Source organism: Mus musculus, chromosome 3 (genome assembly GCF_000001635.26).
Source record: "Mus musculus strain C57BL/6J chromosome 3, GRCm38.p6 C57BL/6J".
In the NCBI taxonomy this organism is placed as follows: domain Eukaryota; kingdom Metazoa; phylum Chordata; class Mammalia; order Rodentia; family Muridae; genus Mus; species Mus musculus.
Genome location: NC_000069.6, coordinates 153,532,096 through 153,544,298, shown reverse-complemented (window position 1 = coordinate 153,544,298; position 12,203 = coordinate 153,532,096). Strand labels below are relative to the sequence as shown.

At 45.3% G+C, this 12,203-nt stretch overlaps 1 protein-coding gene across 4 annotated transcripts in view; it reads left to right on the top strand.

Annotated features, from left to right (window-relative positions):
• St6galnac3 (ST6 (alpha-N-acetyl-neuraminyl-2,3-beta-galactosyl-1,3)-N-acetylgalactosaminide alpha-2,6-sialyltransferase 3) overlaps positions 1 to 12,203 on the top strand; it is a 526,860-nt gene that overhangs the window by 180,835 nt on the left and 333,822 nt on the right. The window lies entirely within an intron of this gene.

The window sequence follows — 12,203 nt, the reverse complement described above, 5'->3', positions numbered from 1 at the left end:
GGGAGATAGCAAAAACACTTGGGGATTTGGGGGAGGGATCTTTTAATTAGGACTATTCTAGGAACAAGTTAAAGAACCAAATATCGAGCCTAGAGTCCATCTTTTGAGGTTACAGTCTGGATGAAGATGGGAGCCATTATTAAAGATGTTCATGTAAGGCTTCCGAATGTCACAGTTACAGGTGACATGTCTAAGGCTTCTGAGTGTCACAGTTACAGGTGACATGTCTAAGGCCTCCGAGTGTCACAGTTACAGGTGACCTGTCTAAGGCCTCCGAGTGTCACAGTTACAGGTGACATGTCTAAGGCCTCCGAGTGTCACAGTTACAGGTGACATGTCTAAGGCCTCCGAGTGTCACAGTTACAGGTGACATGTCTAAGGCCTCCGAGTGTCACAGTTACAGGTGACATGTCTAAGGCCTCCGAGTGTCACAGTTACAGGTGACATGTCTAAGGCCTCCGAGTGTCACAGTTACAGGTGACATGTCTAAGGCTTCTGAGTGTCACAGTTACAGGTGACATGTCTAAGGCCTCCGAGTGTCACAGTTACAGGTGACATGTCTAAGGCCTCCGAGTGTCACAGTTACAGGTGACATGTCTAAGGCCTCCGAGTGTCACAGTTACAGGTGACATGTCTAAGGCTTCCGAGTGTCACAGTTACAGGTGACATGTCTAAGGCCTCCGAGTGTCACAGTTACAGGTGACATGTCTAAGGCCTCCGAGTGTCACAGTTACAGGTGACATGTCTAAGGCCTCCGAGTGTCACAGTTACAGGTGACATATCTAAGGCTTCTGAGTGTCACAGTTACAGGTGACATGTCTAAGGCCTCCGAGTGTCACAGTTACAGGTGACATGTCTAAGGCCTCCGAGTGTCACAGTTACAGGTGACATGTCTAAGGCCTCCGAGTGACACAGTTACAGGTGACATGTCTAAGGCTTCCGAGGGCCACTGTTATGGATGATCACAGCGAAGGCATCATAATTACGGGTAGTCACCCTGTGTGTCATTATTCTGCCTGGACTCCAAGCAGACACACGAGCTTTACCGTCGTACAACACCAGTGCATCTCCAGAGAACTGATGGTAGGTGCAGCACTCGTCCTGTTGGCGAGCCGGTGCACGTTTGCTGGTAAGCAGGTAGATCGCCCTATAGCTTTGTTACCTTTTCCAGAAGCTCTGCAAGAAGCCAGAAAGAAACCAGGAGAAAGGAAAGACTGTGAGAGCCCAGTCCGGCTTTCTGCCTGCATCCTGGGTCAGTTGTCCCATGGACCAGACCTGCTCACAGGGAGAATTCTTTCTGCCTTATCTGGATTTAAAATTTGCAGAGCACAAACTTTAACTTGTTTTTATCCTGAAACTCTGATCATAAGCTTAGACCTTAATTTCCCAGTGTAAAGAAAAGACAAGCCTTGCTGTCCTGTGAGGCAAAAAGAGCTCACAGGATAGAAAATGTTAGTACAGGTGTAGGGGTTAGGGGGAGACATGACAGACACAGAGGGTGGAGGGAGAGAGAGGGAGAAGGAGAGGAGAGCGAGAGATTTCCATAGGAAAACACAATAAGCCAGTCTCTTGGCCTCATAACTATTTTAAGGTTCCATAGAAATTAATTTAAAATATTTGTGAGTAGAAATAAATAAACCAATTATCATTATAATACTAAGCAGGCAATGATGGAATTAACCCGGGTTATTCTTGGCTCACAACAAACCTAAGTATGCTTTTGTGATGGTTTGTAGGTGCTTCACCTGGGAAGTGGCACTATTAGAAGGTGTGGCACCCTGTTGGAGTAGGTGTGTCACTGTGGGCGTGGGCTTTAAGACCCTCATCCTAGCTGCCCAGAAGCCAGTATTCTTCCAGCATCCTTCAGATAAAGATGTAGAACTCTCAGCTCCTCCTGCACCATGCCTGTCTGGATGCAGCCATGTTCCTGCCTTGATGATAATGGACTGACCCTCTGAACCTGTAAGCAAGCTCCAATTAAATGTTGTCTTTAAAAGACTTGCCTTGGTCATGGTGTCTGTTCACAGCAGTAAAACCCTAGCTAAGACAGCTTTGCCATTTTAAAATTCAGTCATAGAAATAGCCTAGGGCAGAAGTACCCAGGTCCCATAGAGTATTCATGTGATTCTGCCTGAATAAATGGCAAAGAGAAATTTATGGACAGACATACTCAAAGGACAGAGAGGCTTCAGGAAGTGTTGAGAGAATTATGATAGGAAGGTGTATGCGGACTTCAAGAGACGGGCAGCAGTGACCATGACATGTCGTCACATGTCACCTAAAGAGCCAGACATATACCACTCAGACACATGAACCCAATACATACACCCTGATAGGGCAGAGAGGCAGAGAGAGTAAGTTAGAGGCAGAACAGACATGCAGCATGCAGAACCAGACAGACAGACAGACAGACAGACAGACAGACACGGGTAAGATACCTTAGGGACCTTTCTGCTGGAAGGAGGCAGCTACTCACTTCTCCTCCTCTTCTTCCTCTTCTTCCTTCTCCTCCTTCTCTCCCTCCTCCTCCTCCTCTTCCTCCTCCTTCTCGCCTCCTCCTCTGTTTCTGCCTCTCAGATCCCATGCATCTGAAAGGTCTCTAAGCCTCTGTACTTGCTCTCTGTGCCAGCCTAGGAGGAAAGTGTGAAGGGTGAGGTGGAGTCTCTAATCATCCAGACCTGTGGGAGGAAGAGGGAGGGTCAGGGCCAGGAACTGCAGCCTCCCTTTCCTGTGGTGAATGGGATGCCATGATGTAACCTCTGTCGTACTTTAGTCAAATAGCTGGGAATTGTAAAGTCAAAGCTTGTAGATGGGATGGTTCACACTTATTGCCCTACCATTCAGAAGGCTGAGGCAGGAGGATAATAATGAGTTTGAGATCATTTTAAGGTTCATTCATTCCCTGTCCCAAACCAACTCTTTAAAAGAATGGAAAAAATAACATTTTTGTGGAACTATAAAATGGTTCTGAGTCACATGTTCCAGAATAGCCTGGATTATACAGTGAGACTCTGTCCCAGCAAACAAGCTAACCCGCTAACCCATTAACCCAATCAGATAAGAATAGAAAAAGGGTTACATACATAGTGAGACCCTGTCCCAGCAAACAAGCTAACCCGCTAACCCACTAACTCATGAACCCACTAACCTACTAACCCACTAACCCAATCAGGTAAGAATAGAAAAAGGGTTACACAGTGAGACCCTCTCCAAGCAAGCAAACAAACCAATCCAGATAAAAACAATGTAAACGTTGTTTGGTGACCTGGAGAGTAGGTTCTGTGTTCTCCCTGCCCTGTGAGGACCTGGTTTAGTTCCCAGCACTCATATGGTATGGGTCACAGCCATCTATAATCTACTTCAGGGGAGAGAATGCACTCTCTGGTCTCTGTAAATACCAGGCATACACGTGGCACATAGACATATATGCAGGTCAAACATTCACAAAATAAGAGATCTTTTTTTTTTTTTTTTTTTTTTTTTTTTTAGCCCTGGCTGTCCTGGAACTCACTTTGTAGACCGGACTGGCCTCGAACTCAGAAATCCGCCTGCCTCTGCCTTCCGAGTGCTGGGATTAAAGGCGTGCGCCACCACGCCCGGCTAAAATAAGAAATCTTTAAGGAAGTTGGTTTGCTGATGTTTAATGGGGAAGCAAATTAACCTTGGGTAAGTTTTCTATAGCGACACTGAGATGCTCAGGTGAAAACTTGAATTAGTTTTATAAAAGCTGGACAGGATGTGAATAAACCCCAGGACTTGAGCAGGATTGAGGAGGATTGAGCAGGATACTAGGACCAGTGCATCCGACATTCGGCGAATTGATTGGAAGTCACCCAGATCCTTTCACCCTTATTGTCTCTGCGGAGTTACAGGTAGGAGGGAGGGCACAGTTTGTAAGAGTCCTGGTAAGATAGACTCTGTTCAGAATGCACTTCGAGAGGCTGAGAGAAATAAAACCATTCACACTTGAAACCACGTGTGCTTCAGCGTGCTCTGAGTTCTGCTCTTCCAGCCTTGCCAGAGAAGTTATAGGAAAAATCAATAATAATCTCAAAAGCAGAAATCGTTGACCTAGTGTTGTCTCAGCCTTGCTGAGAATTCCAGACTGGAGAGGAAGATGCAGATGCTGGGTCCTTGTGACCAGGGTGCCATCTCCAGGCCATGTTCACACGTTCTGTCCTTGGCTGTGGGAATTGCAAGTTGCTTTTCTTCTGCCAGCGTCATTGAGGTGTGGAGCAGTGTACGCGTCCCATCATGAATAGAGCCACGCGCGTGGCGACTGAGGCCTCCTTCCTTCACGTTCCAAACCAGACAGTTGTTTCGGAATGGTTCTAGAAGGTTTGAGGAGCTCTTATGTTTAGAGGGTTCATAGCTCACTTGGCATCTTCTAGTCGCCACCGTGGACGAGTGATTTGGTTGCCCAATCATAGATCTTCCCAAAGCAATGTGGGAATTCCCACTCTTGTGGGAATGTGCTGTTGACAGCTAAGGAGTTTAAGCACGATTAAAAGTCAGCCCTTTTAATGTTCTCCCATGCAGCCCTCACAGGAAGAATGTCTGCTAACACCTCTCCTGACTTCATGTGTTTTTGTAAAGCACAGCACAGCACAGCAGATGGCATTGTTTCCTGGACCACATTCAGTTATTACAGGCTTTGTGGGAGAATGCTTCTATTCATCCCATTTTATAGATGGAGAAATGGAGGCAGAAAACTTTTCAAGCTGTGAGCTGCTAACAGCTGGGGTAGCAGTGTGAGAGCCTCACTTTTCTGGCCTGCTGCTGCCCCAAAGAGAAGCACACCCTCTTCTGGTACATCTGAAGACTGCTACAGTGTACGTATGTAAATAAATACATCTTAAAAAAATTAGAACAGCATCCATACACGGGTACAGCAATAGTATACATCCACAGAAGTAGCATGCATACACAGGCCCAGCATCTATGCCCGAGCAGCACATGTACACACAGGAATGGCTTCGTGAGTGCTGCTAAGAGGTTCTAAAGGGCAGTGCTTTGGGGTCTTTAAGAGACAGAGACAGACAAGACATTGGCTTGCTCTCAGAGATTCAATCTGAGAGGTCTCACCCAGGGACAAGGGCATTCCATGTGGAGAAATGAGTAAGCAAAGACCCAGGGGCTGTGAGGAAGGGCAGCGGGCAGAGCCAGGCAGGAGAGCTCCACACTCAGGGTCCTGGCCATGGGATGGCACAGGTAACCAGTGATCCAGGCTCACTGTGGGAATCTGAAGAACAAACACCCATGACATTCCCTTGGTATAGAAAGGTGTGAGACTTGAACCTGTCTTGGTGTGGCAGAGAACCAGCCTTCTCCCTTTAAAGCATGTCACATGCTGCTGTGTATTTTCATCTTGTCTAAAAGCTAACTTTTTCAGTGCCACAAACTCCAATAAATGCAGGCTTACTCTTTCTCTCCTCTCATGTTCCCGAAGCCTGTGTTTACAGGACCCCATGCTAAGTACACCCTGGTGCTGTTACCTTTAATCTCACCTGCGTTTGCTACAAACACTACCAACAGCTGACAGCCCCATTTGGGGCAAATTCCATTGATCTCCCTCTGTGAGGCCAGATATTTCTCTCAAGCATTTTGGACACATTTTTTCCTTCTTTTTTTTTTTCTGAGCAGCAGCACGGGGCACTGGTCTTGAACACAGATGGAAGTCAGATTTTTTTTGGTGGGCTCTGTGCCCTGGCTTTGCTCCATGAATCACTCTTGTCTACTTTTGAAGTAGAAATCTGTTAACTCAGGCAGAAGCCTCCAAGCAGAGCCTGGTTCAGGGTGTTTTAATGTTCTCTTGGAGGAAGGAGGTGGATAGCATCTGAAAGAGGGCAACATGTAAAGTTTAACATTGGGTGTGACTAAGGACAAACAGGATCTGTCTACTCATCACTGGGGCGAGGGGGACAAAAGTGGCTGAAATGACTGGTTAAACTAACTTCAATAAATGACAATGAACAAAGCATTGATAGACTCCCCACAGAGACACAGAACTTGTATATTGAACCCCAATAATCGTGTGGGAACTTAGCAGACATTTACTAAGAACATGTTGGGGGAACATGATTGTCACTTTATACAGACTCTGGTCACCTGACAGGTGACTCTCGTTGAGAGATTGCCCAGATTTGAATGGTCTGTGGGCATGGATGTGGAGGACTGTCTTGGTTACTAATTGATGTAGCAGTGCCTTTCCCACCGTGGGTGGCACCATTCCCTAAGCAGGTGGTCCTGGGCCTTACAGGAAAGCTGGATATGGCTCAGTCTGTCACTAAGTGAAGAAGCAGGTGTAAATCCCGCCATGGTTTCTGCTTCAGGTTCCCCTTTGAGCTCTGAAAATGCACTGTGACCTGGAAGTGTAGCCAAAAGAAGCTTCTCCTCCCCTAAATTTCCTCCCTCCTTCTCTCCCTCCCTTGCTTTTCATCTAATACTATATTTTAAAGATTATTTTAAATAATAAGGCACACCAGCCCACATTATTAGACTGCTACAGCCATGTGGACTGAATATCCTGTTATTTTTATGATCTCCTGGTAGAAAATTTTGTTTGTTCCATTTTGTGCTCTTCACCCTAGATGTCCTGCCTGTCCAGGGTGCAGGTATTTCTACAGCTGCCCTGGCTTTGAATCACAGATTGTGTTGCAAAGGAAACCTCTGACCCCAAGGTGTGGGTCTGGTGGGAGGACAGGTCCAGAGGGAACACAGGTCATGTTGTCCCCGGTTGCTGTGTCTGGATTTCTCTTCCTTTTCCTTCCACAGCTTTTGTGCTCACGCTTTTCTTAGGACTGCGTTGTGATTGAGAACTTATCCCCTCCACCCCCCAGCCTTAACATCCCAGGGGCAGCTAGAAGAGGCTGCTGCTGGTATCACCTCCAGTGATTTCATCAGTGAATGTGTGCCTCCAGAAGGGAGGAATGGGGCAAGGACAGAGGGAGGGATGGACAGAAGAAGGGAAGGAGAAAGGAAGGACAGAAGAAGGGAGGGAGGGAAGGAGGCACTACATTTTCATGAGGTAGATAATCCTGAGTGACAATGATGGGAGGGCGGGAAATCATGGGGTGCCTGACCCAACCTATTTACCACCTGGCTGGGGCCTAGCAGCCTGGTTTCCCTTCCTGTGGCTGAAATGTAAAAGGTCAGGCTGAGAAATATCAGCAGGGTAGTGCCTGAATTATTAAGAGGGGCCTACAAGCAGAATGATACCCTGGCTCGTCTCGAGCAGAAGCGCAATGGATGGTGGATCACCATCCTCGAAATAAAAGCAGTTCCTGGAGCCCAGCAAGAACCGGAAACTTCTAAAGCTCCGTTTTTGATGAGCCTTCTTGAATATTTTACAACGGCATGCTGAAATAGTTTCTTAATTAAAATCACAGCTCATCAGAACTCTAGGTTGCTCTGGGACTGCAGTGCCCCAGCCGAGGGGCACCATGCGCCCTCTTGCAGGGACCGGGTGTAGCTAATGCTGGCCAGGGCGTGAAGCTCAGCTGACTCTTCTGCTCTGAGCGCCACCGCCCAGCCAGGGAGCTCCCCATGAACCAGTTACCAGCTCGGAAGTAGCACTGGAGGGTGCTGCGAGGAGTGAACTGAGGAGGACTTACAGACGTAAAGGAATCAGGCAGGATCCCAAGTCTGGATCCTGAAGGAGCAGGTTGGCTGTCAGAGATCTAAGGAGCTAGTGCTAAGTCAGTGTATGCGTCTCAAGCCCCCTCCTGGTGCTGCAGCTATGGAGGAGCCTTGGCAAGGGCACAGGGCTTCAAGAAGAAAACAGGAAGCTGTCCTTGCTATCCCACGTTCCCCTTCTCATTTAATACAGCATTGAAAAAAAAAAGAATTTCATGAAAGGAAGCCATCATTAATTTTCAAGTCTGTAAGAAAATGAAAGACAATCTGCTGATTAGGGAGTGCAATCTGTGCCTGGAACGTCTTCAGGAAAGTGTGAATGTCACATTATATAGCACTTGGAGTGATGAGACGGAGAAGGAGTGAGACAGGAGGGGTCTTGTGTCCCTCCCTAAACCAGTGGACAACTCATCTCATTAGTAATCTCTCTCAGGCCTACAGCCTTACATTGAGCAAGCTCTGTTGCTGGTGGAGATTTATTGTCAAAAGAGTTAGTTTCATGGAGGAAACCATACAGCGCTATTTTGTGATCCCTCCAAGGTAGTTCTTTAGATTATTATTCATTGTAGCCAGTTACCAAGCATTGCCTGTATCGGTCTTTTGCCATCTCAGGAAGTTAATCTGAAGGAAGCACTGAGAGGGGGCCTGTGAGATGGCTCAGTAGCTAAAGATAATTGCTGCTAAGCCTGAAAGCCTGAGTGTCATGGCCAGAACTTGAATGGTGTGAGAGAGAACTGACTCATCTGACTGCCATACATGTGTACCATGGCTTGTGCGTGCATGTGTGTGCACACATGAAAGCAAGCTGGAGGTGTTGGTGCATGCCTTTAATCCCAGCACATGGAAGGCAGAGGTAGGTGGTTCTCTGGGAATTGGAAGCCAGCATGGTCAATATAACAAGTTCCAGGACATCCAGACTACATAGAAAAACTGCCTTAGAAAACAAACAAAAATAAATATTTTACGAAGCAGGCAGTGTTCACTTCTACCTCACAGGAAATTCTAATGTTCTCAACCCTGATCTCAGATTATGTGTTATCAGTGCAGTCTCAGGATAGTGAGTGGGAAGCAGTCGGTGACACGTGTGCTGCTTTCCACAGTGCCAACACACACTTGCAGGAAACAGATCTGAAAATGCCTCTGTGGAAGGTGCATGAGCCAAGGAACTAGAAACCACAGCTCTTGGGAAGATCAGGAATTCAAGGCCCATACCTAAACATAGTAAAAGCAATATACAGCAAATAAGTTGCCAACATCAAAGTAAATGGAGAGAAACTTGAAGCAATCCCACAAAAATCAGGGACTAGACAAGGCTGCCCACTCTCTATCTATTCAGTATTTTACTCTAAGTTCTAGCTAGAGCAATTAGACAACAAAAGGAGGTCAAAGGAATACAAATTGGAAAGGAAGAAGTCAAACTATCACTATTTGCAGATGATAGGATAGTATACTTAAGTGACCCCAAAATCTCCATTAGAGAACTCCTACAGCTGATAAACAACTTCAGGAAAGTGGCTGGATATAAAATTAACTCAAATAAATCAGTAGCCTTCCTATACTCCAAGGATAAACAGGCTGAGAAAGAAATTAGAGAAATGACACCCTTCACAGTAGTCACAAACAATATAAAATACCTTGGTGTGACTCTAACCAAACAAGTGAAAGATCTGTATGACAAGAACTTCAAGTCTCTGAAGAAAGAAATCGAAGAAGACCTCAGAAGATGGAAAGATCTCCCATGCTCATAGATTGGCAGGATTAATATAGTAAAAATGGCCATCTGGCAGAAAGCAGTCTACAGATTCAATGCAATCCCCATCAGAATTCCAACTCAATTCTTCATACATTTATAGCAATTTACAAATTCATCTGGAATAACAAAAAACCCAGGATAGTAAAAACTGTTCTCAACAATAAAAGAACTTCTGGGGAAATCAGCATCCCTGACCTCAAGCTGTACTACAGAGCAATAGTGGAAAAAAAACCCAAAAACAAAACAAAAAACAAAAAACCATGCATGGTATTGGTATAGTGACAGGCAGGTAGATCAATGGAATAGAATTGAAGACCCAGAAATGAATCCACACACCTATGGTCACTTGATCTTTGACAAGGGAGCTGAAACGATCCAGTGGAGAAAAGACAGCATTTTCAACAAATGGTGCTGATTCAACTGGCAGTTAACAAGCAGAAGAATGCAAATCAGCCCATCTTTATCTCCTTATACAAAGCTCAAGTCCAAGTGGATGAAGGACCTCCACATAAAACCAGATACACTGAAACTACTAGAAAAGAAAGTGGGGAAGAGCCTCGAGCACATGGGCACAGGGGAAATTTTCCTGAACAGAACACCAATGGCTTATGCTCTAAGATCAAGAATTGACAAACAGGACCTCATAAAATTACAAAGCGTCTGTAAGCAGAGAACACTGTCTAAGACAAAATGGCAAACAACAAATTGGGAAAAGATCTTTACCAATCTTACATTAGATAAAGGGTAATATCTAATATATACAAAGAACTAAAAATGTTAGACTCCAGAGAATCAAATAATCCTATTAAAAATTTGGTACAGAGCTAAACAAAGAATTCTCAACTGAGAAATACTGATTGGCAAGTAAAGAAATGTTCAACATCCTTAGTTGTCAGGAAAATGCAAATCAAAACAACCCTGAGATTCCACCTCACACCAGTCAGAGTGGCTAAGATCAAAACCTCAGGTGACAGCAGATGCTGGTGAGGATGTGGACAAAGAGGAACACTCCTCCATTGCTGGGGGGATTGCAAACTTTTACAACCACTCTGGAAATCAGTCTGGAGGTTCCTCAGAAAATTGGACATAGTACTACTGGAGGATCCTGCAATACCTGTCCTGGGCACATATCCAGAAGATGTCCCAACCGGTAAGAAGGACACATGCTCCACTATGTTCATAGCAGCCTTATTTATAATAGCCAGAAGCTGGAAAGAACCCAGATGTCCCTCAACAGAAGAATAGATATAGAAAATGTGGAACATTTACACAATGGAGTACTACTCAGCTATTTAAAACAAAGAATTCATGAAATTCTTAGGCAAATGGATGGAACTAGAAAATATTATTGTGAGTGAGGTAACCCAATCACAAAAGAACACACTTCGTATACACTCACTGATAAGTGGATATTAGCTTAAAAGCTCAGAATATCCAAGATAAAATTCACAGACCAAATGAAGCTCAAGAAGAAGGCAAAGGATGGATACTTAGGTCCTTCTTAGAAGGGGAAACAGAATACCCATGGGAGGAGATACAGAGACAAAGTGTGGAGCAGAGACTGAAGGAAAGACCATCCAGAGACTGCCCCACCTGGGGATCCATTCATTCATTAAACCCAGACAGTACTGTGTATACCAACAAGTGCTTGCTGACAGTAGCCTGATATAGCTATCTTCTGAGATGCTCTGCCAGTGCCTGAAAAATACAGAGGTGGATACTCTCAGCCAACCATTCGACTGAGCACAGGTCCCCAATGGAGGAGCTAGAGAACGGACCAAATGAGCTGAAGGAGCTTGCAGCCCCATAGGATGAACAACAATATGAACCAACCAGTAGCCCCAGAGCTCCCAGGGACTAAACCACCAACCAAAGATTACATGTGGAGGGACCCATGGCTCCAGCTGCACATGTAGCAGAGGATGGCCTTGTTGGACATCAATGGGAGGAGAGGCCTTTGGTCCTAAGAAGGCTTGACGTCCCAGTGTAGGGGAATGCCAGGGCAGGGAGTGGGTAGTTGGGTGAGCAGGGGGAGGGGAGATGGGCTAGGGATTTTTGGAGGGGAAATCAGGAAAGGGGATAACATTTGATATGTAAATAAAGAAAAGATCTTTTTTAAAAAAGTTCCCAGTCAAGAAAAAAAATAATAAAAGAAACCACAGGGCTCTCTGAGACAAAACCATCAAATTTGGTGTCCACTAAGTGCCTTTAACGAAGGTTGGCTTACTGTTCAGTTTTTTAAAGGAAGTTCTTTGCCATACCTTGGACTTATACTGTGGAATTAAAGTGGAAATGAGGTGAGCAGCTTAGCCCAAACCTAGTAATTAAACAACCATGACATCTTCCCTTAAACCCACAAGTAAGTGTCGTCTTCATTCCTCATCAAGGAACCTTCTCTTTACAATAGGCAGACACAATACAGAAAACCACAACCCATCAAAATTACAGCACTGTGGAGCCCAGTTCCAAAGGACACACACACACACACACACACACACACACACACACACACACACACATATATCACTCCTGCTCCTAAGGCTTAGGGAATATTGTGGAAGAGGGGGCGAGATGATTGTAAGAGCCAGAGGTCCAAGGAGTTTGCCGTGAGATTGTGTCTTCTAGGAATGTCAGAAACCACACTCATAAAGTCTCACAATGTGACTGCATAAGGGTTGGCTGAACAAGAGCAATATCATGCCAAATTTTTTGTTTGTTTATTTGTTTAATGGACAGTGCTTTTTGTGTAGGGCTGGAACTTTTGCAATGTTGCTCAATAGAGTTAGGCAGCAGAAAAATGTAGATACTTTGATAG